We start from the raw sequence: 20,293 nt of genomic DNA, 5'->3' as shown, positions 1-20,293 counted from the left end.
CCATATGAAGATGGAAGTAGAGACTGGGGTGATGCATCTCTGAACCAAGAACACCAAGGATTGCCAGCAACCACCAGAAGCTAGGAGAGAGACAGGGAACAGATTTCCCTCAGAGCCCTCAAGAACCTGGCTGACACTGAGAACTTTGCCGACCCCTGATTTTAGACGTCTAGCCTCCAGAACTGTGACAGAATAAGCCCAAATGACCTCTCATGACTCAGCTGTTCCACACCCCTGTTCTTCAGAGGCTGAAGAGACCCTCTGCCACATGCTTTCGGAAGTTATCCAGACAAACTCCAACCAATACATACCAATAATCAGCTAACAACAAGATACTCCCAGGCTACTTGTTAACACAAGGCAAATTGTATTCTGTGCACAAATGTTTACTAGCTTGGCCTCTTTGCCTCTGTGATTCAGCTGTCAGGACCATCCTTTCCTCTCCTGTTATAGGGAAGTGAGGGAGCCCAGAGACGGAAACATCACGGGCTAGGAGGGGAGGGCCCTCTTTCCCTTGCCACCCAAAGGACCTGACAAGCAAACTTCAATACATACGTGGGTCCCATGGCAAATACTCCTCAAGGAAAACCAAACCAAACTCCTAAAGGATTTCTCTCTTCCAATTCCAATCAGGTTGAAAAGGATTATGTTTAGGTTCAGGCCCTGGAGTGAGGTAACCCCGTGTTAAATCCTGGCCCCGACAGTTCTGGTGTTTGTCTTTGGGCAAGTTTCTTACCTCCTCTGGGCCTCCTCTGCAAACTGAAGGTGTTAATACACAGAAATTATTTTAAAACAATCCTTGACATACAGTAAGTGTCCGTCCCCCAAATATAAGCCATCCCATCCCCACCATTAAACTCTCCTCCATTTTGCCTAAGTAAACGCTAATCTGACAGAAATTACTACAAAAGATACTTTTTTCCCAGCTGACAGGCCTCATCAACAATGAAATAACTAGTGGATCCACTGCTTGGGTCTCCTCCAACAAGTTTAAAATTAATCCCAGGACACACTCTTGATTCTTCTAACGCGGAACCGTGTTAGACTTAATAAATTGTTAGATAGTAAGTGTTCATCACCAAGGTCCATTAACAGTTCCAAGGTGTGTTCTCGTTTCTGTGCTGAAAGGGGTCTGGCGGTGCACAGCCTGGACCCCCTCCTTCTGATACACACAACCTCTCTCCTGCCAAGGGACCCCTCCTTTCCCGCAGAGAGACCGTTCCTTCATCTGCACCTCCTTCCTGCAGGTAAAACCACTCATGTCTGGCCCGACTCTCCTAGCAAACCTGTTCAATGCCCTGAAATAAAACCCTACGCCAACATAGTAAGCCTCAGGCAGGCTTCCTTCCTCAAGAATGCCCTATGAGTAGTGTAGCAGACAAAACCTCACGTCATCCCAATCTGTCAGCCTTCTTGGTGGCAACTTAGATAAAAGTAGTTAACCCGAAATGTAGGCAACATGACACCTTTGGGGAGAAAGCAGGGAGGAAAAGGGCCAGTTTCTCACCCCTTTATCTGCCATTTAACTAAAGAAATCAGGGCTATTGCACACACAGAAAAAAGTAACTCCACAGAAGGGGAGAAACAAGCCCAAAGCAGACTGCTAGGACAAAGCCCTACCACCCCCACTGAGCTGTTTCTCTGCACCTGTTAAGTGCTCACTGCCACGGGGCTGGGACAGAGCCAGAGGCACGGCCAGAAGGTTCTGAGGTATGTCCTGGTCTACCCAGGCCTGCGTACCCTTGATAACCTGGGCCGCTTTGGGCCCCACTCTGATCTCACAGGGAGATTTCGATTCCCTGGGTGAGCACCTCCGCCAGCAGCTCACAGCACCACCTCTCAGCACAGCCAGGCTGTTCTAGTCCTGCGTGTCCTTCTCCCAGGGATAGTCCTGTTGGCTGAGTCTTCAGGGTAACTGGGTTTTGAAATTCCCCTTCTCACCACCGCCACTACCTCAAGCCCCAAATGATGGAGAGCCCTGGCAACGACGGGGCCAAAACCCTGTTTTCCAGAGATGCCAAGAGACACTGATTGATTGATTGATTGATTAATTTTTGAACATTAAGCATCAAGTACCCAGACCCTTTCCTTCAGCAGATCAAACCAAGGAGCAGCCCTGGGGGCCTGGGACCAGGTTATGACACTGGGATGTGGGTGGTGGCAGGGAGACTGAAAGCAAGATCTAGTCCCACATCCCTTACAAATCAGGTCCTATGAGGTGAAGGGAATGTCCTAAGTCACACACAATTTGGTAAAGAGAAGAGAATTTACAGATAATTAAATACATTTAGGTTAACCTCACTCTCAGTTGCATTCAAATTTAAGAGCTTGAAATTGCCTTTTTGTGCAAACTCACTCATGTGATAATAGTTTTATTTAACCATATTCTTCCACAAAGTCATAAGGCCACACATTCATCCTACTGAAATTTCAGAAAATGTCCTACAAGTTTCTAGTAAGAGGAAAGTTACCCTATGAGAGAAAATGTGAACCTCCTGTTTACATATCAGGAATGGCTACTAATCCACAACTTTCACAAAGTCACTAAATTAAAAATAGCTGGAGACTGAGTCACCAGTTAAGCATGCACATTTAATTGGGCACTTTTACATGCATTTACTAAATTACTGAAAGGCAGCTGGCCTCTCTCATTAGCAAATAGTCTTGCTCAAAGAGTAGTACTTTCAAGTGGAGGACAATGGGTAACAGCACTTAGTAAAATCACAAGCAAAATTGCTTTCTCTACCATCAAGAAACCATTCAATGCACACCTGAGAACAAACCAAAAATCCTAAGCCAGGTGTTTCCTCTATGGAGATGAGAGAATTTTCTAATAGGACAGGCATTTTAATGGAGAGATTTGATAATTCTAACATTGTATTAAAAAACATATACTGCAATTAGGGCTTCCTTGGTGGCGCAGTGGTTAAGAATCAGCCTGGCAATGCAGGGGACACGGGTTTGAGCCCTGGTCCAGGAAGATGCCACATGCTGTGGAGCATCTAAGCCCGTGCGCCACAACTACTGAGCCTGTGCTCTACAGCCTGCAAGCCACAACTACTGAGCCTGCGAGCCAAAACTACTGAAGCCCGCATGCCTAGAGCCCGTGCTCCGCAACAAGAGAAGCCATTGCAATGAGAAGCCTGCGCACCGCAGCAAAGAGTGCCCCTGCTCGCTGGAACTACAGAAAGCCCACGTGCAGCAACAAAGACCCAATGCAGCCAAAAATGAATAAATAAATTTAAAAAACCATACACTGCAATTAAAATCTGTGATATCAAAAGAAAATCCCAGTTTGCCTGAACCCAACAAACTCAAGTGCCTGGTTTACTGGAATTCTTAAGAGATAGATACAGCTGAAGAGAAGAGCATCTCCGGATTTATTCCACAGAAGAAACTTTCTGGGGCATGTGCTGGAATCTCACCAGCAAAAAAGCTTCCAGAAGGAGGAAACTGGGGATGGGGTGGGAGGCACGGCCCTTGGCTAAAAATCATTGACCCCATGGAACTCACTAAAACAGAGAAGAAAGTTTCACCTAGAGCTGCAAAACAAAGCACTTACAGCTACCTTCAGTTAATGAGAAAATAAAAATAATCAGCAGTCCCCATTCCTAAGCATTCTGGGGTGTCCCAAGGGCCCCAGAGCCAGAATGGCGCACAGTGCCGCTGGAAGCTGTAATGTGAGCATTACCAAGGGCAGCCCTTTATAATCCTGACACTTGCTTTTCACTGCACAGGCAGCAAGAAGTAGATCTGTGAGGAGACCAGACCCACAGGTCAAGCCCCTCGCCCCTCCCCTAGGGAGAGACACTCCTGCCCACTCGCAAGGCCAGGGGCAGGGCTGATCTCCTCCACCCCCTGCCTCTCTCAGTTCTGGGCTCTCTGATGATGAATTTTGCCAGTAGTGAGAAAAGTAGCTCCCCTCAGGGCTCAGTCTAGAAAGCAGGAAAGGTTCTGGGCTTCCTGTCCTTCCGAGACTGAGAGAAGGTTCTAGGGGCAAGGGTATGCAGCGTGCATGGCATTTTGAGGCATGCTTTATTTCTGTTTTATATACCTCGGGCACTGCGACTAGAAAGAGTATCTCCTGCTAGCTTGGAGTAGTAAGCTTAAAGGTCACACGGATTCCACTGTGACAAGTGCCCAAGTCCTAGAAGACAAACTCTACCAGCTAAATACAGATACATATGAAGGACTGATTCACACTCACATCCTTAGGCTAAAAATGAAGGACACGATATTAATGCGAGATAGTCACCCTTCTGGGGCTGAACAAGCCAGCCCCAGTACTGGGCCTCCAGGGAGCCCCTACCCAGCCTCTGCCATCAGTCCTGCCGATTCTGAGAGCTAGACAGAGCCTCGTCCCCAACTTCTAGGTCACAACCCAAGTGGAAGGACCCAGACGTGCTGGATTCTGGATGTCAGAAGAGGGAGGGAATCCCATTTGTGTCTCCATACAACTTGCTTCCAATGGTATCTGGAATTATTCTCCCCTCTGAGTATGCTGTGCTGTGTAGCTCTGGGCATATCACTTGCCCTCTCTGGGGATTTTGAAACTTACCCTAAGGGCCTGTGTGCTATAATCAAATGACAAAGATTATATTTTTCTCTTCCAGTTTTATTGAGATGTATTTGACATACAGCACTGTATAAGTTTAAGGTGTACAGCCTAATGATTTGACTTACATCATGAAATTTATCACATAAGTTTAGTGAACATCCATCACCTCACACAGATACAAAATTAAAGAAATAGAAAAAAAAAATCTTTTTCCTTGTGATGAGAACTCAGGATTTACTCTCTTAACAACTTTCATAAATAACAGACAGCAGTGTTCATTATATTTATCATGTTGTACATTACAACCCTAGTACTTTTTTATCTTATAACGAAGTTTGTACCTTTTGCCCACCTTCATCCAATTTCCCCTCCTCTCACCCCCTGCCTCTGGTAACCACAAATCTGATCTCTTTTTCTAAGTTTGTTTGTCTGTCCGTTTTTGAAGTAAAATTGACCTACAACACTATGTTAGTTCCTGTTACAAAGCACAGTGATTCAATATTTCCATACTTTTCAAAATGATCACCACAAGTCTAGTTACACTATGTCACCATACAAGGATATTACATAGTTATTGACTATATTCCCCACATTGTACATTTCATACGGGTGACTCATTTATTTTGCAACTGGAAGTTTGTACTCTTATAATCTCCCTCACCTATTTTTTCCACCCTCTAGCAACCACATGTTTGTTCTCTGTATCTAACTCTGTTTCTGTTTTATGTTTGCTCATTTTTCTTATGTTTTGTATTTTTAGATTCCACAAATAAGTGAAATCATACAGTATTTGTCTTTGTCTGACTTATTTCACTTAGCATAATACCCTCTAGGTCCATCCATGCTGTTGCAAATGGCAAGATTTCATTCTTTATTATGGCTGAGTAATATTCCATACTATATATAGTGTATATATATATATATATATATATATATATATATATATATATATATATATATATATATATATATACTACATCTTATTTATCCATTCATCTCTAGGTGGGCACTTAGGTTGCTTCCATATCTTGGCAGTTGTAAATAGTGCTGCAATGAACATAGGGGTGTATTTATCTTTTCTAATTAGTGTTTTTTTTTTTCCTTGGATATATTCCCAGGAATGGAACTGCTGGATTACATGGTAGTTCTATTCATAATTTTATAATAATGAGGAACCTCCATACTGTTCTGCATAGTGGCTGTACCAATTTACATTCCCACCAACAGTGCACGAGGGCTCCCTTTTCTCCACACCCTCTGCAGCATTTGTTATGTGTTCTCTTTTTGATCACAGCCATTCTGACAGGTGTGAAGTGGTAGCTCATTGTCATTGTGATTTGCATTTCTCTGATGATAAGCAATGTTGAGCATCTTTTCATGTGCCTGTTGGCCATCTGTAGGTCTTCTTTGGGAAAAACGTCTATTCAGGGCCTCTGCCCATTTTTTAATCAGGTTCAAATGACAAAGGTTTTAGAGTCAGAGGACTTGTGTTTGAGCTTAGGTTGTGCCAAGTGACCTTGGATGAACTACCTAAATTTTGTGAAAGTTTCCTTTTTTTCTATAAAACGGGGTAGGGGAGGTTACCTTATAGACTATTGAGGGAAAGAAGCTGATGAAATTTTGTAGGTAAAAAAAAACTCTTTATAATTATAAAATACCCATACTCTCAAGATGAGGTTTGCAAAATGCTTTGAGCGTTTTAGAGGAAAACTGCCTTATTACATATTTCAAGATTATAAAAATGTCAGTTTTAAAGAAACAGCTAGGGAATTTTCAACACATGAAGGACATGGGAATTGGTCCCCAGGCAGTCTTGAGCTGGACTTCATCAGACCCTTCTACTGAGGACACTGAAAATCTAGAAAAATAAAAATTCAAAGGCTCTGAGATAGAAAGGGCAGCCCTCTGGGTTGATATATTTTGGGGTCTTATCTAAATAGATGGCTTTTCCAAGTAAAGAGACAGAATTAGGTTCACACCCTCGAAAGTTCTTGTCTCCTGGTCCATCCAGCGCAAACATCCCACTGCTGTTCTGGGCCTTTCCCCCTGTCCTCCCACTTTGGAAGCGAGCTTTCTCGGCTTACTTTAAAGCCTGAGGGCAAGTCCCCACCATTGCTCCTAGTTGCCCAGCAGCCTTCCTCCTTTGGTTTTTGTCTAAATTTTGCCTGTATCAGGCAGGCATTTTCTCTGAGTCCATCTCCACCTCTGCTCAAGGCAGGTGAGCCGCGTATGGAGCAGAGACTCAGCCACGAGCTCACTGTACAGGAGGTCTTCCTCTGCCAGGCTTTCCCCACGCATATGTGATGCCAATCACGTTTCTTGGGAGGCAAGGAACTAGCCATCAAGGAAGATTTCCTTGGAAAGGAAGGAAATGCTTCTCCATCATCAGGAAAGTGATCCCATTTCCCCCAAATTGATTTACCTGTATAAGTTGGAGCACCCTCATGGATAAAGCAGTGGTTTGTAAAAGAAAAGGGTAGACCTCCCCCTGCAAAAAAGTGTGTTAATACCACTGGGGGAGATATTTGCAAAACTACATCCTGCTTCTGACATTCCACCCTGCTCCCCACAGGTACCAAAGACACCAGCTTCATTCTAAGCTCTGTGGGGACTATGAAAGAAGTATAATACATGGCATCCAGGAAATAATTAGCAAACAGTGCAAATCCATGTATAATTCAGAATGAAATCCTGAAGTTCCAACTATAAATACTAGAGGAATTCAAACAAAGGAGACAGAAAGAATGAGATGGGCTCAGATAGCTGGAGAACCATGGGAAGGGATGGAACAGAAGAAGAGAAAAAGGAGGGGTGGGTGCAGACCTCAAGCTAGCCTCACAGGCCAGCCAAGGATGCTGGGCAGCCAGGAGAGTGGCAGGCAGGGCAAGAGGGACAGGTTTGGGAGCAGTGGGAGTGAGTCACTGTGGAAGAAGCTTCAGGGTTTTTACTCCCGGGGGAATTCCAGACATCAACCTGGAAGATGGCACCTTGGTAGAGCCTACTGTGCTGGCCCAATGGGCGACTGATGGGCCTCGTAAGTGTGAGAAGGCTTTGTTTGGCTGTGTGTAACCTGACCCGTGGGGTGTTGGACAAACATTGTCATTCACCACGTGAAAATCACCCCAAGCTAAAACTACTTACAGCTAAGTAGTTTTCATACAATCTGCTCAACTATACAGGAGTCTTCATTTGAGGGCCATCCCCTCCAGACCCTGAAAATCATCCTGTTTCCTCCCTTCACATTTTGCAAATACTCTTTCATAACTAGAAAATCAGCAAGCCTCATTTCCACATAAAAGTGATGATTCATATCCCTTTGATCTCTGTTGGGGATTCTGGTCTATGCCCTGCTAATTCAATCCTCAGTGTAAAATTGTATACTAGTTTAAATTTAGGGTGTGGAGCATGGGTGGGCACTCTGTAAATATTTATTGATTGACTGAGCCTGTGGGAAAGGCCCAACGCATCACCATTCTGATCCCTTGAGCAGAATTTTCTCATGAGGAAATTATTACATTAGGCTGAGAGGTAAGGGCCATTATGAGTAACTGCCATACTACCGTGGGTCAAGAGAAGAAGCTCAGTGTGACCTGGGCTGTCAGTAGCTTTTGGATATTTTAAAGAACATTTTGAAGTTCAGGCAAATAATTATCCACCGAAGTGAAAGTTTTCCACTTTTCATCACTCAGAGAAGCTCACGTCCAATGCCATATTTCTTTTCACCTTTTCCCCTGTTTATCTAAAGTTTCACAGAGTTATAAATCTACTTCAGAAACTGCTCACCAATAAAGAAAGAAAGAGAATTCAAAGCAAAAACAGGCTGTTCTATGTGGCAGAAGGAAGGAAAAATGCCCAAAGAGAAGGTAGGCAGAAAACTACCCATTGACTGTTGGCATTCAGATAAATACTGAAATACCATTAGAAGACTCATGATTTGTGCTTTTCACTCCAAAACATCCAGTGCAACAAAACTGTCTATGGCATTTTCCAACTGATGCGAGCTTATCTGATCCAGAAAATATAAATTTGAGTACAATTAATCCTAAGGTTAACCTAGATTGAGAGGTTAGTGGAAATTAAAAAATAGGGATCCTTTTTAATATCTAAGAAAAATGGGAAAATCCTTCCTTAAATATCTGTGGTATCTGAAACAGGTTTATGTAAATGGGTCAGAACAAGTCTTGTTACAAAGATTTCTACCTCATTGAGAAGCTTCCTGTGGGTGTGCACGGATGGTGGGGTAGTAAGGCCACTAACAGTAGGGTGACAGGCTTTGGGGACAGATAGGTCTGGCCTGAATCACAACTCTACCACTTACTGGTTGTATGACTTTGGGCAAATTTCTTAACCTCTTTGCACCTCAGTTTCCTTACCTATTAAAACGGGGATGATAAAGAGTGCCTAATTATTAAAATGAAAATTTTAAATGCAAACACAATCTTTGGCAATGGTGTGTCCACCAGACATGGCAGAAGAGGGGCTCACTTTATCCAACAGGGCTAGAGGGTCCCAGGGCAGAGACCAAAGTCTGTGTCTTCAAGCCCGGTTAGTCCAGGTCCTGGACTTGCCTATGAGCGATCACTACCAACCCCAATTTAACCATCTTCTGCAGGTGATGAGTAGATCACGGATGTACTACAAGTTCCTGCATCCATTCCAGACCATTAGCTTATCTATCAGCCCCCCAGAGAAAATATTAAGTCTGTGAACCACAGGTTAGGGGTCAAACCCTCATCCTGGGAACCAGTAAGTGCTCTCTGGCTAATGCCAACTAACAAGTCACCATATTTTCAAAAGGAAGGAGCAGAACTAGACAAAAATAAAATTCCTATTTGTGTAGCTCAACAGTTTATCACAGGCTTGTGATTTAAATACATGACCTCAGTAATTCCTCAAACATGTCACAATGGCTTCCCTGGTGGCACAGTGGTGAAGAAACCACCTGCCAATGCAGGGAACACGGGTTCGAGCCCTGGTCCGATCCCATGTGACGGAGCAACTAAGCCATGCGCCACAACTACTGAGCCCATGTGCCTAGAGCCTGTGCTCTGCAACAAGAGAAGCCACCACGATGAGAAGCCCGCGCACTGCAACGAAGAGTGGCCCCCACTCGCCACAATTAGAGAAAGCCGACACGCAGCAACGAAGACCGAACGCAGCCAAAAGAAAAAAAAAAAAGAAACATGTCACAAAGTGCATTGGTGTTGACATGGAAACCAATCTGTAATTTACTGTTTACAAAGTATGCCCTTAGACATTACCTCATTTGGTACTTATGACAGTTCTGTGAGTTATTATTAATGCCATGGAGGAGTCTGAGGCCTGGAGACCCACCCTGGGCCAGGTCTAGAAAAGGCTCTAGGAATACAGAGAAACAAGGCACCTGTCACACAGCTGGATGGATCCTGATACCTTTTGCCCCATTGACAGACGCTCTGCAAGTCCTCTCCCATCCAAAGAGAGCCTTAAAGAAATTTGCATTCCTCTCATAAACTCTTTGGTGGCAAAGTCAAGATTTCTCTTGCAATTTCAGTGTAACATCCAGCTTTCTATGGGGAGTCAATAAATAGACTGATGGGTGATATTAATGATAGACAGAGGGAAATGGTCTGTATTTTCTAAATTGGGAAAAATATCCTTGGCTATAATCTCCTTGGCATTTTCTATCATCTTACTATTTAGAAGGGCACATTTTTCAATGTCATTGACAAGAGTGAGTGAGCACTTTATTTATCTGATTGGAATAGAGAAGGGAATTGTAGCCAGGGTATATGGAATCTGAGAAGCTAAGTCTACGGTGTGAATACATTCCAGGCCACACAGGGAGCTAGCTAGCTGTGAGGGGCTGGGAGCTCAGCAAACATTCATGGAAAACCACCTCTGGGCTAAGCATGGGCCAACAGTGGGGCAGAGGGTGTCCAGGCTTCAGGGGAGAGCCTGGATGGCAGAGGCCCAGCAGAGAGAGGGCTCAATAAATGTTGAAAGATTCCAGTGCAATCACATCATCCTGGGAATGATTGTGCTTCCCTCAATTTTTCAAAAGCAGTAATGTCATAATTGGATACTTGAGAAAAGTTAATAGGATGCCAAACAATACATATGGAGATTTGCTAAAATCCATCATTCCATGTTAAGCGAACAAAGCAAGGAACAGAACAACAAGCACAATATGTGGCCAGTTATAGGAAAAAGAAAGATACAGGATAGAGATATACATACATTTGCTGCGATATGCATAAATACCTCTGAAAGAATATATAAGATACTAGTAACATTCATTGCTTTGGGGAGGTTTTTTTTTTACTGTTTACTATGTCATAGCTTTTGACTCTTATACTGTGTGAGTGTATTACCTGTTCAAAAATAAATAAATAAATATGTCTACAGGGCAAATGACCCAGTTTCTCCAAAATACTGCAGGGAAAAAAAGAAAAGGAAATGGACTTGTAGTTTAAAAGGGACATAAATGGCAGAGCCACCAACCACAGTGTGTGAACCTTAGTTGAATCCTGATTCAAAAATGTTAAACTGAAGAAAAGTACTTCTGACATTTTTAGACACTTAGAAATTTGAACGATGACTAGATAGCTGATGATATTAAAGAATTACTGTTAACTTTTTAAAGAGTAATAATAGTACTGTAGTTAGGTTTAATAAAGGAATCCCTATCTCTAAGAGATATCACAGAAATACATATAGATACAACTGTATGATATTTGGGATTTATTCAAAATTGATGTGAGCTGGGGCAGTGGCTGGTAAAGAGGAAACAGTGGTGTTGGGTACCCGGGAGTTCCCTATATGATTCTCTCTACTTCTGTATACCTTTAAAATCCCATAATAAAAGCTAATAAGTGAATGAATGATTATTTAGCCACAGTACAAACAGTCTCAGTAGTCACTGAGGTTCAAGTTCACACCTGGCTTTCAGCTATGGTCAAATCTCCACTGTCCCTGGGCTGATGAGTTACTTGTGGTGAATAAGCTTCAGGCTGCTCCCAGGTATGGCCCTCCTGGTAAGTGTGTGGGTCATGTAAATATCAATAAGAAAACTTTATCACTAACTCCAAAATTAAACAAAAAGAATCAAAGACATTACTTTTGGAGGGCTCCCCTCCACTGGGACGGACACTTAGTGTGGACTGCACATACAAACAGGATCTCATTCAGGCGGCACGGCAATGATGCAAACTAACTCTTCATTTCGACTCAATGAATATTTCTAAAGTGTTCAACACGTGGAAAGGAGCCATGCATGACACAAACATGACTGGAAACCTCAGTCATGAGGTTAGATTCCTACGCTGGGGTCTTTCAAACTCAAGTGCTAGTTGGCCCCCTCTACAGGAAAAAAACGGTCCCGCCGGATCCTCTGGGGACTTTTTATTCGAATCTTAAATTTAAATTGAATTACTTTTATTCGATTATTATTTCTTATACTATTTCTTAAAATGTACGAACATAAAACCAGACATAAAGTTTTCTTAGCACTTTTACAATTATGGAGACTAAAACGAATGTACAAATAAATACAATTACCCAAACAGTATAATTCAGGTTAACTACACTAACGTAATGAGGCTGATGCCATTTCTCAGACCTGAAATCCCCAAGACAACGTCAGGTGCTCCCACCCGCTCCTGGGCAGGTTGTATGAGTACCAGGCACAGTGTGGTGACTGTTCTCGCACCCCTTTCCTCTGCTGGGACCCCCGTTTCAGCCTTCCTTTGCACACTTGGCTTCACCTGATGCTAGCTCCTCTTCTTCACGCTAAGTCCATCTCTGTATTTTTCTCATAGCAGGTTAGCCTGGTTCTAACTCATCAGAAATTCACACACACCTAAGGGGCACTGAGGTGGTGTGTGCCTGGACCTGGATATAATTAGGTCAACCCCGTGATCCAGGACATGCTTTTAAAATATTTCCAGTTATCATTAACATGAAACCTAAAAGTCTGAGTGTTCTTAATTTAAGGAGAACTCAAAGAAACTCAAGAATATACCCTTGGCCTTGGACTGGGAAATACCCATAACACAGAGGGAATGTCGTGGTATTTACTTTTGCTGGAGGAGAGCAAAAGGTGCCATGGGGACTCAGGTGATAAGTCACATTATATCTCAGAAACAACGGGAGCCACCACCTGACACATTACATCAAGAATTTAAGGAGTGTAAGCAGACGCTTCAAAAGCCTGATGTGTAAACCCATCGCATCAAATGGCCTCATTCCAAGTTGTGGAGGTCCCACCCCAATTTCCCTCACTCCTCCTTGTTAACAACTACAACAGGGCACTATATTATTGTGTTTTTTTTAGTACCTTATTTTTGGCCACGCCACGTGGCTTGTAGGATCTTAGTTCAGCGACCAGGGATCGAACCCAGGCCCTCGGTAGCGAAAGCGCGGAGCCCTAACCGCTGGACCGCCAGGGAAGTCCCAACATAGCACTTTAGACATGAACACATCCAGCCCCTGCTGAGTCTGAGAACAACTCCCACCAACAGCTCACATCAATCTAAGATGCTACAACTGCACATCGACATTGTGTGGTCCATACCATCTAAAAAAAAACACTAGGCACAAAACCACATCAAATGATGCCATGGCTAGGTTAGCTGGCTAAGTGAATGGCCTGGTTTCTCAGCAAAAGAACAGCTGGCACTGTTTAAGGAAACTGAAAAGCGGAACCCTCCTTGAATAGAATCCTCTACATCAGACCCACTCAAACGCCACGATTCGATTTCTATGAGCTCGACCTTTTTATCAATCTAAATATGTTCTGTTTAGAAGGCTGTTCTTTATCCTCGGATACGGACCTTCCCACATTTTTGGGGTTAAAAAGTCTTTTCTTAAATGATGGCGATGACGGGAGATGACAGGGCTTTTTTAATGCCTTACTTGAAAAACTTAAAATTTGGCAATCCTATGTTGGACTTGCTGATTTGTTTTCTACTGCTCTCATTGACATGACTTAGTAAACAGTACACAAATACATGCCTGGAGTGACTGTGCAGAAATGGGGCAGATTTTTCAAAGCTTCTATCTCTTCTACCCCAGACGGACTGGGAAGAGGCTGACTGATAACATCACCTCCCTCTCCTCATATTACATAACACAGCATCTGTGGTACAACTGATTGATGACGTGGACACCCAGCAAGGAGCAAAGATCAGAAAGTAATGACTCTCAATAGACTGGCTGACTAACACCATAAAGATTCAATGCAATTCAACACTCTAAATTAGATTGGAAGGGAAATAAAAACAAGATGAAGATTAAGGCACATTTTTTTTTATAGCTTATTCCCAGGAGGATTGTGTTCTATTTATTTTTTTAATATTTATTTATATTTTATTTGGCTGCATCGGGTCTTAGTTGTGGCATGCGGTATCTTTAGTTGCGGCATATGAACTCTTAGTTGCGGCATGCGGGCTCTAGTTCCCCGACCAGGGATCGAACCTGGGTCCCCTGCATTGGGAGCACAGAGCCTTAGCCACTAGACCAGCAGGGAAGTCCCAAGACACATTTTAAATAAAAGTGAGAAACAAAGCAACAGGCAACCACTGGGAGCCACAGAAGACCATGAGACCATGTTTAAACCAGCGTGGTTATCCAAAACATAAGGGCAGCCACAGAAAATTCAAATGTGAAGACCCCCTAAATTCTCTTCTTAGAATAGTCATCAGCAAAAGCTTAGCAAGGTCATGTGAGGCTCAGAGACCTTGGTCAAGTGATATGGAGAATGGGAAACACTCCTAAGGAGAGCAACAAATATCATATTCCCAAATGTTGTTTGGGAAAAATGCTTCACAGAGGCACAGGTGTGAGAGCTGGTTTTTCGTGGGGTGAGAGAAAGGAAGGGGTGGGGCCCTTAACAAAGCTTTCCAGGCAGGAAGTCCCGTCATGAAGGGCAGGGTTCCTCTCTGATGCCCAAGGGCGAGAACAAACAGAGCCGGGGCTGGGGTGCAGGAGACAGGATTGGACGTGGTAGAGATGCTGAAAGGTGTATCAGGAAGGCCGGGAGCTTTCACTGGAGACCAGAGAAAGCATAGCAAGCTTTCCCAGGCAATTCCAGCACATTCTGCCCAGAGGGCAGGTGAAAAGCCTGAGGTCCAGTGCTCCTCATTTTGTAATGTCCCCGCTCTCCCCTCATAGGATGACCTTCAGGAGAGGCCCTCCCCCTCATGCGGCCTCTTCTCAGGCTCAGAGCTGCAGGACAGAGAAGAAAAATATTTGCCCCCAAATAATCCACAAAATGCTTTAGGATCTCCATGTGAAGCTGTTGCCTAAATAAGACTGGTTCTTAGCAGCCTTAGAAACAGAATCGAATATCTAAAATAGATCACCTTCGTAAAAAATGAGGCTGAAGCTCTTTCCATACTGCGAAGAAACACTAAGTGAAAGAAGGCAAGGTTCCAAATAGCATGTATCGTTTGCTACCATTTGTGTTAAAGGGAAAGATAATCATAATGGATTTGCTAATAGATGTTATGAAATATCTCGGCTGTGCCTGGAACACCTCTGGAGGATGAAGAAATCAGTAACGCTGGTGCCTCTAAGGAATAAAACTAGTTGGTAGGAGTCTGGGGTGGACAGAGATGTATTTACTACTTCACTTTTGCACCTTTCGAATATTTTCTTTCATCATGTAAATGCATTACCTGTTAAAACAATTTTTTAAATTAAAAACACTGAAAATTTTAAAATGTAAAATAAAAACAAAATAGTCTTTCCGCAGCAAACCAAACACCCTTGTTAATCTGGACAGCTGTCTTCCTGGCACACACCAGATGCTCAGTTTGTTGAACTTAATGAAGCTCCATTCAAAGACAACAAAAGAAAATCAGAAACCAGGCAAACCCAAGGGTATCAGTGTTCCAATTCTCTAATAAGCTCTTTACCTGTCTGCTACTTAACTATCGCAAAAGATCGGAAAATGGGTCCTTGGGTCACAAGCCCTGCACCCAACTGGGTCCAGTGCGCAAGCTTCATGGGTAACAATAGGTCTGGTGGCCTGCCCACACCAGTCATTTTATAAATAGAAAATGTTTAATCCAAAAACATGATGCCTTGGAACCAAGACCACAAAAACAAACATGCAGATATGAAAATGATCCTGAAGGGAGATAATGTCAGCACCTGCAGGGTATCAATGCAGAAATAGCAGCATGAGGGTTAAAAACAACATGCACTGGCCAAAGAGGTTGGAACATGCAGAGCTGCTATAAAATCCTAATGCCAGAGAACAACAAGAGGCGGCCTGAACTCCTTGTGCTCTGCTCTAGGGACAGCGTAGCCCAAGATGAAACAGGAAGGCTTAAACACCCCTTGCCCCAGTCACCTATGCTCTTAAATTGGTCAAAGAGTACTCAAAACCCACCCTGCAATGAAAACCGGAAAACTATGCAGTAGGTTAGAGCAGAAATTCTGCCACGTGAATTCCATTATATTGGAAGACTCTCTCTCCTAGGGCTTTTCAAAGAGCCAGGTTTTAGGCAAAGAACAAGGCAGACTTCACCCCAGTCTTCCATAGGACCAAAGAAATTAGTTCGTGCTCTGGACAGGAGCTTGGAACAAGGGCAGTGGGGAACCACTACACTCTTCGTGGGCCCTGCCAGAGATTCCCAGGAGGAAGGCGGAAGTGGAAGAAGTAAGGAATAACAGCAAATAAGAAGCCCTTTCACCAAGATGTTATGAGAAAAGAGAACAAGAGAGTGAGAGAAAGGGGCCCTTATTAATACACAAAGAAACTAAAACAATTATTCTAAGATGGCTGAGTTCCAGAATGTCCTAAACAAAAAATCCAAACTCAGAATCAACCCTTAGGAAGGTGACAATCGATAAATAGTTTGCTTCATTCTAGAAAACATGTAAAAACAGAGAAGGGAAAACCCAAAGTGACCGGATTCCTGCAAGAAATAAAGGTGACAGGTATCTTCTGATTAAAAGAGAATTGGATGGCGGACTGAGAGTAGATATTTATCAGAACCGTGAAGGTGATAAAGAGAATGAAGGTGAAAGTAGAAAAGAAAGGGAATTTCCCCAACTAGAACGAGAGAAAAGACCGTTCCGCTGCACGTCCCATCTGGTTTATTTCAAGCTCAAGAAAAGAACAGGAAAAATGCAGTAAAATTAGTGAAAGAGCTAGATTACCAGCAAGAATCAGTCATACACTTGTGTTTCTGCCAGGCAAGGCAGGCGTTGCTGGTGCACCCCCTGCTCCAATGACTAAGTAACTTACTTCAATGCATTTGACACACGATCCCTGAACTTCCGAAAAGCACTTAATACAGTGGCTCATGAAATCTTCATCTAAAAATGTTCACCCATTTATAATCACGCTGCAGCACACTGACAACTGGGAAATAGGGCCGAACAGAGGGAATAGATATTTGGAAGGATGCCGTGGAGATTGGTATCATCAGGGACTTGGTTTATCACTTTGAGGGATTTCCCCCACCCCCCTGTTAAAGAGAATCAGATTTGGAGTCTAAGAAGAGTGTAATTACAGCGAGAGGACTAACAGAGAAAATGAATTACCTGATTCAATAAAAGACAAAAATAAGAAATGAAATGCGACGTGACTTGGAAAATCCCACAGACATATGTGCTAAATACAATGAAATCTGAAATATATTTAATGAACTGGGGGAGAGGAAGCAGGGGAAAAAATTAGCTCCTGATAGAAAATACTGGGTGGTAGGTATGAAGAAAAGCTGTATAAAAAGGCAACAGAAGATCGTATTTGGCAAATCTATAGTGCTTATTGTGTGCCAGGCACTGTTCTAAGTGCCTCAGATATAGTAATCTTCAAAACAACCTTCTAATCTAAGTACCTTATTATTCCTGTTTCATAGGTGAACAAACAGAGGCACAGAGAGGTTAAGTAACTTGCCCAAGGTTACAGCTAGTAAGAAGCAGGGCTAGGATTCAAATCCAGACACTCTGACCCCAAAATCTGTGCTCTTAACCTCTCTAGACTCCCCTAGAATTTCAACACAGAGAGCGAGATAAGTAGTCTAGGAGTGAAATACAAGTCATGCACTGGCTAGATCCAGGGTCAACAGATCATGGTTCTGTGATGACCAGTCAGTCCTGTGACCTCCCCAGGCCTTCGTTTCCTCACTCACCTGTGCATTAAGACAGATTAGACAAGCTCTACCTAAGGTGTCTTCAGCTCTAAAATGCCACAAGTTCATGCGACAATCAGCAGTATATGGACAGGTCTGCTTTCTGAAGGGTTATTCAAAGGTTAATTCATCCTAAAACAAGCAGCAAACTTGCTATTAAGGTTCTTCCTCTGCCTCCTGACCTTCAGAAGATTATTCCTCTTATTATATAATAATATATATAATTATATATTATATATATTATATATATTACTCTAATAATAATAGATTATTCCTCTATTATGCCTCTATTCAGGCAAATGACAGAGGGTAGTGAAAGGGGTACTGCATGGTTTTTCTTTTGGACTCTACTTTGCGTGGTTGCAATAAAATGGCCCTCGAAAAGCTCTGGGCCAGATCACATTAACTCTGCCAAACCTACAGTCCCACCCAGGCACCTCTCAGGAGTCTGATTTTGGAGCCTGCCTTTGGATCTGGTTACTGGAATGCAGGTGAAACTGACATACTGGAGGTGAAGCAACCAAAGGAGAGGAATCAGGAAGACCAAAAGACGCACGCAACCCACAGTAGTTCAAATTAAGGGTTTCATAATGGCTAAAGAAACCTTATCTTCTTGGTATGGTCCGTTCTCTTTGCTAACACCCACTCTTGAGAGTTGAGACCACAAGTTCATTGTGGATGAATTCAACACCCACTTTCAAACTAATGAGCCCCCAGCAGTATTCTTCTCAAGGTAGGCATTAAAGGTCAGAGTGCATCTGTGAATGGAGAAGGGCCTTACAGGTGGGTCATGCAGTCCTCCCTTGCGAGTCCCTTCTAAGCATCCCTGGCAGGTGGCTGTCACCTGGCCTCTGCCTGGTCACTTCCAAGGTCGCGGTGTTGGCTGCCTCGCCTAGCAGGGCCTGCGCTGCTGGACAGTTCTCACTGTGGGGAAAGACCACGAAGCGCCTAGAACAGTGCCTGGCACGTGGGCGAGCTAAATAAGTGTGCCTCCAAGTGGGTCAAAAGCTGCCTCCGTACAACTTGAACCCATCATTCCTGGGTGCCCCCTTGGAGCCCAGAAACGCAGAGGCCCCTCGGATATTCGGGGCTGTAATCAGGTCCCTCGGCCCTCTCCTTGCAGGTGCCGAACCCGGATCTCCATCACCAAGGCTGGAAGAGCCCCTCCCCAGACCCCAGAGGTCCCAAGAGTGCGCACTGATGGAGGGATGGCCGGTAGGGAGGCCGCAGTCGGGGTTGTCCCCATCCTCAGTATCTGAAGCTGAAGGGGACAAAGGGCTTTCAGGAAGGCGTATCCCACCCGATGCGTTCCAGGCTGCCTCCCTCCCCGCCGGCCCTGGGGACCACCGCGGCGACAGGCGACAGGCCCCCCGAGGATCCGGGGCGCTCAGGCTGCGGCGCGATGGGCCGAGCCACGACAGGGACCGCGGGGCTCAGGGGTTTGGCCCGACTGACGGGGGGCTCAATCACGGCTTAGCGGAGCTCGCTCCGCCGTGGCTTTACCTGCTTGTGGTTGACTACTGCGGCCCAGTTCGCCCCCAGTCAGGTTCCCGCAGCTCAGCAGCTGCCGCCGGCGCTCATGGAAATGCAGCCGGAACCCCTGGCCAGTGCAGCTCCCGCCGCTACCGGCCCCGCCCAAGCAACTGCCGCCACGCCCCTGACGACCGCTTCTGCCACGCCCCTAGCCACGGAAACCCGCCCGTTCATTGGGCCGCCCAGCCGCTGCTCTACTAGCCCCGCACTTCCATTGTACCCTGAGGGTAGCCCATTGGTCAACGGAGCTGCTCCTCAGAGCGGAGGCGGAGCCCTTAGCGAAGAGCTCCACGACAATTGGTTATTTTTCACGTCTTTAGCCCGTTGGCCGAGACACTATAGGATAAAGCCAGCCCGGAGGGGGCAGGGAAAAGAGAGGAGGGCTACTGGAGGGGTGTTGTTTGATGTTGACTGTGGCGGGTTGCAAAGAGGGAGGAGGCAATTGTGACCGCAAGCTGGGTTGGACGATTGGGTAATGTAAGGTGTCGTCTGGGGTTGGGAGGAGGGAGGCTGACTGGTAGTTCAGCTGCCGGGTCTGATGGCTCCAGGCCGACAGGTGGACTCACCTGTAGTCCAGGACACCAGGGGCAAAATTTGGGGTCGTGTCCCGGGGGAGAGGAGTCAGGTTAGTGAGTCACCAAGCCTCAAGGAGAGGAAAGGATGAAGAGGCAGCGGCTTCTGGCCCCTTCCAGGTAGGAAAGGGTGATGGGGCCGTGCCAGGCAGTGTGGACCTCAGATATTGTCCCACTGTTCTTTCAGCCCTTAAGACGACCTTCTCCCAGTTGGAGGCAGCCTGGAAGACTGTAGCCTTTGGAATCATATCTAAGAATTGAACTCCCTGTTGGCGAGTACAGGTTGTACGGCCTTGAGCAAGTCACTTAACTTTTCTGCATGCATCCTGATTTTTTTCATTTGGCAACTGGGAGTAACAATAGTAGTTGATGAGAAGATTAAACAACTCCGGTAAACGCTAAGAGTGCCTGGCACTCAGTAGGCATTCATTCAAAACTAGTTCCCCACCCACTTACACATTGGTTTATGGAATTAGGTCCAGTTCTAAAATTCTGAGTCTGAA

General features: G+C 44.6%; 1 protein-coding gene across 1 annotated transcript in view; it reads right to left on the bottom strand.

Moving 5' to 3' along the window:
- Positions 1–19,300, bottom strand: part of ABHD2 (abhydrolase domain containing 2, acylglycerol lipase) — a 110,013-nt gene extending 90,713 nt beyond the window's left edge. The window contains exon 1 of the mRNA XM_082852184.1: positions 19,189–19,300. The gene's annotated coding sequence lies outside the window, so the exon portion shown is untranslated. The remainder of the gene's footprint in view (positions 1–19,188) is intronic.
- Between the last annotated feature and the right edge of the window lie 993 nt (positions 19,301–20,293).

This window comes from Leucopleurus acutus (genome assembly GCF_964270905.1).
Source record: "Leucopleurus acutus genome assembly, chromosome: 1".
Lineage (NCBI taxonomy): Eukaryota > Metazoa > Chordata > Mammalia > Artiodactyla > Delphinidae > Leucopleurus > Leucopleurus acutus.
Note: the sequence above shows the minus strand (reverse complement) of the source record. Positions and strands in the feature narration are given on the sequence as shown.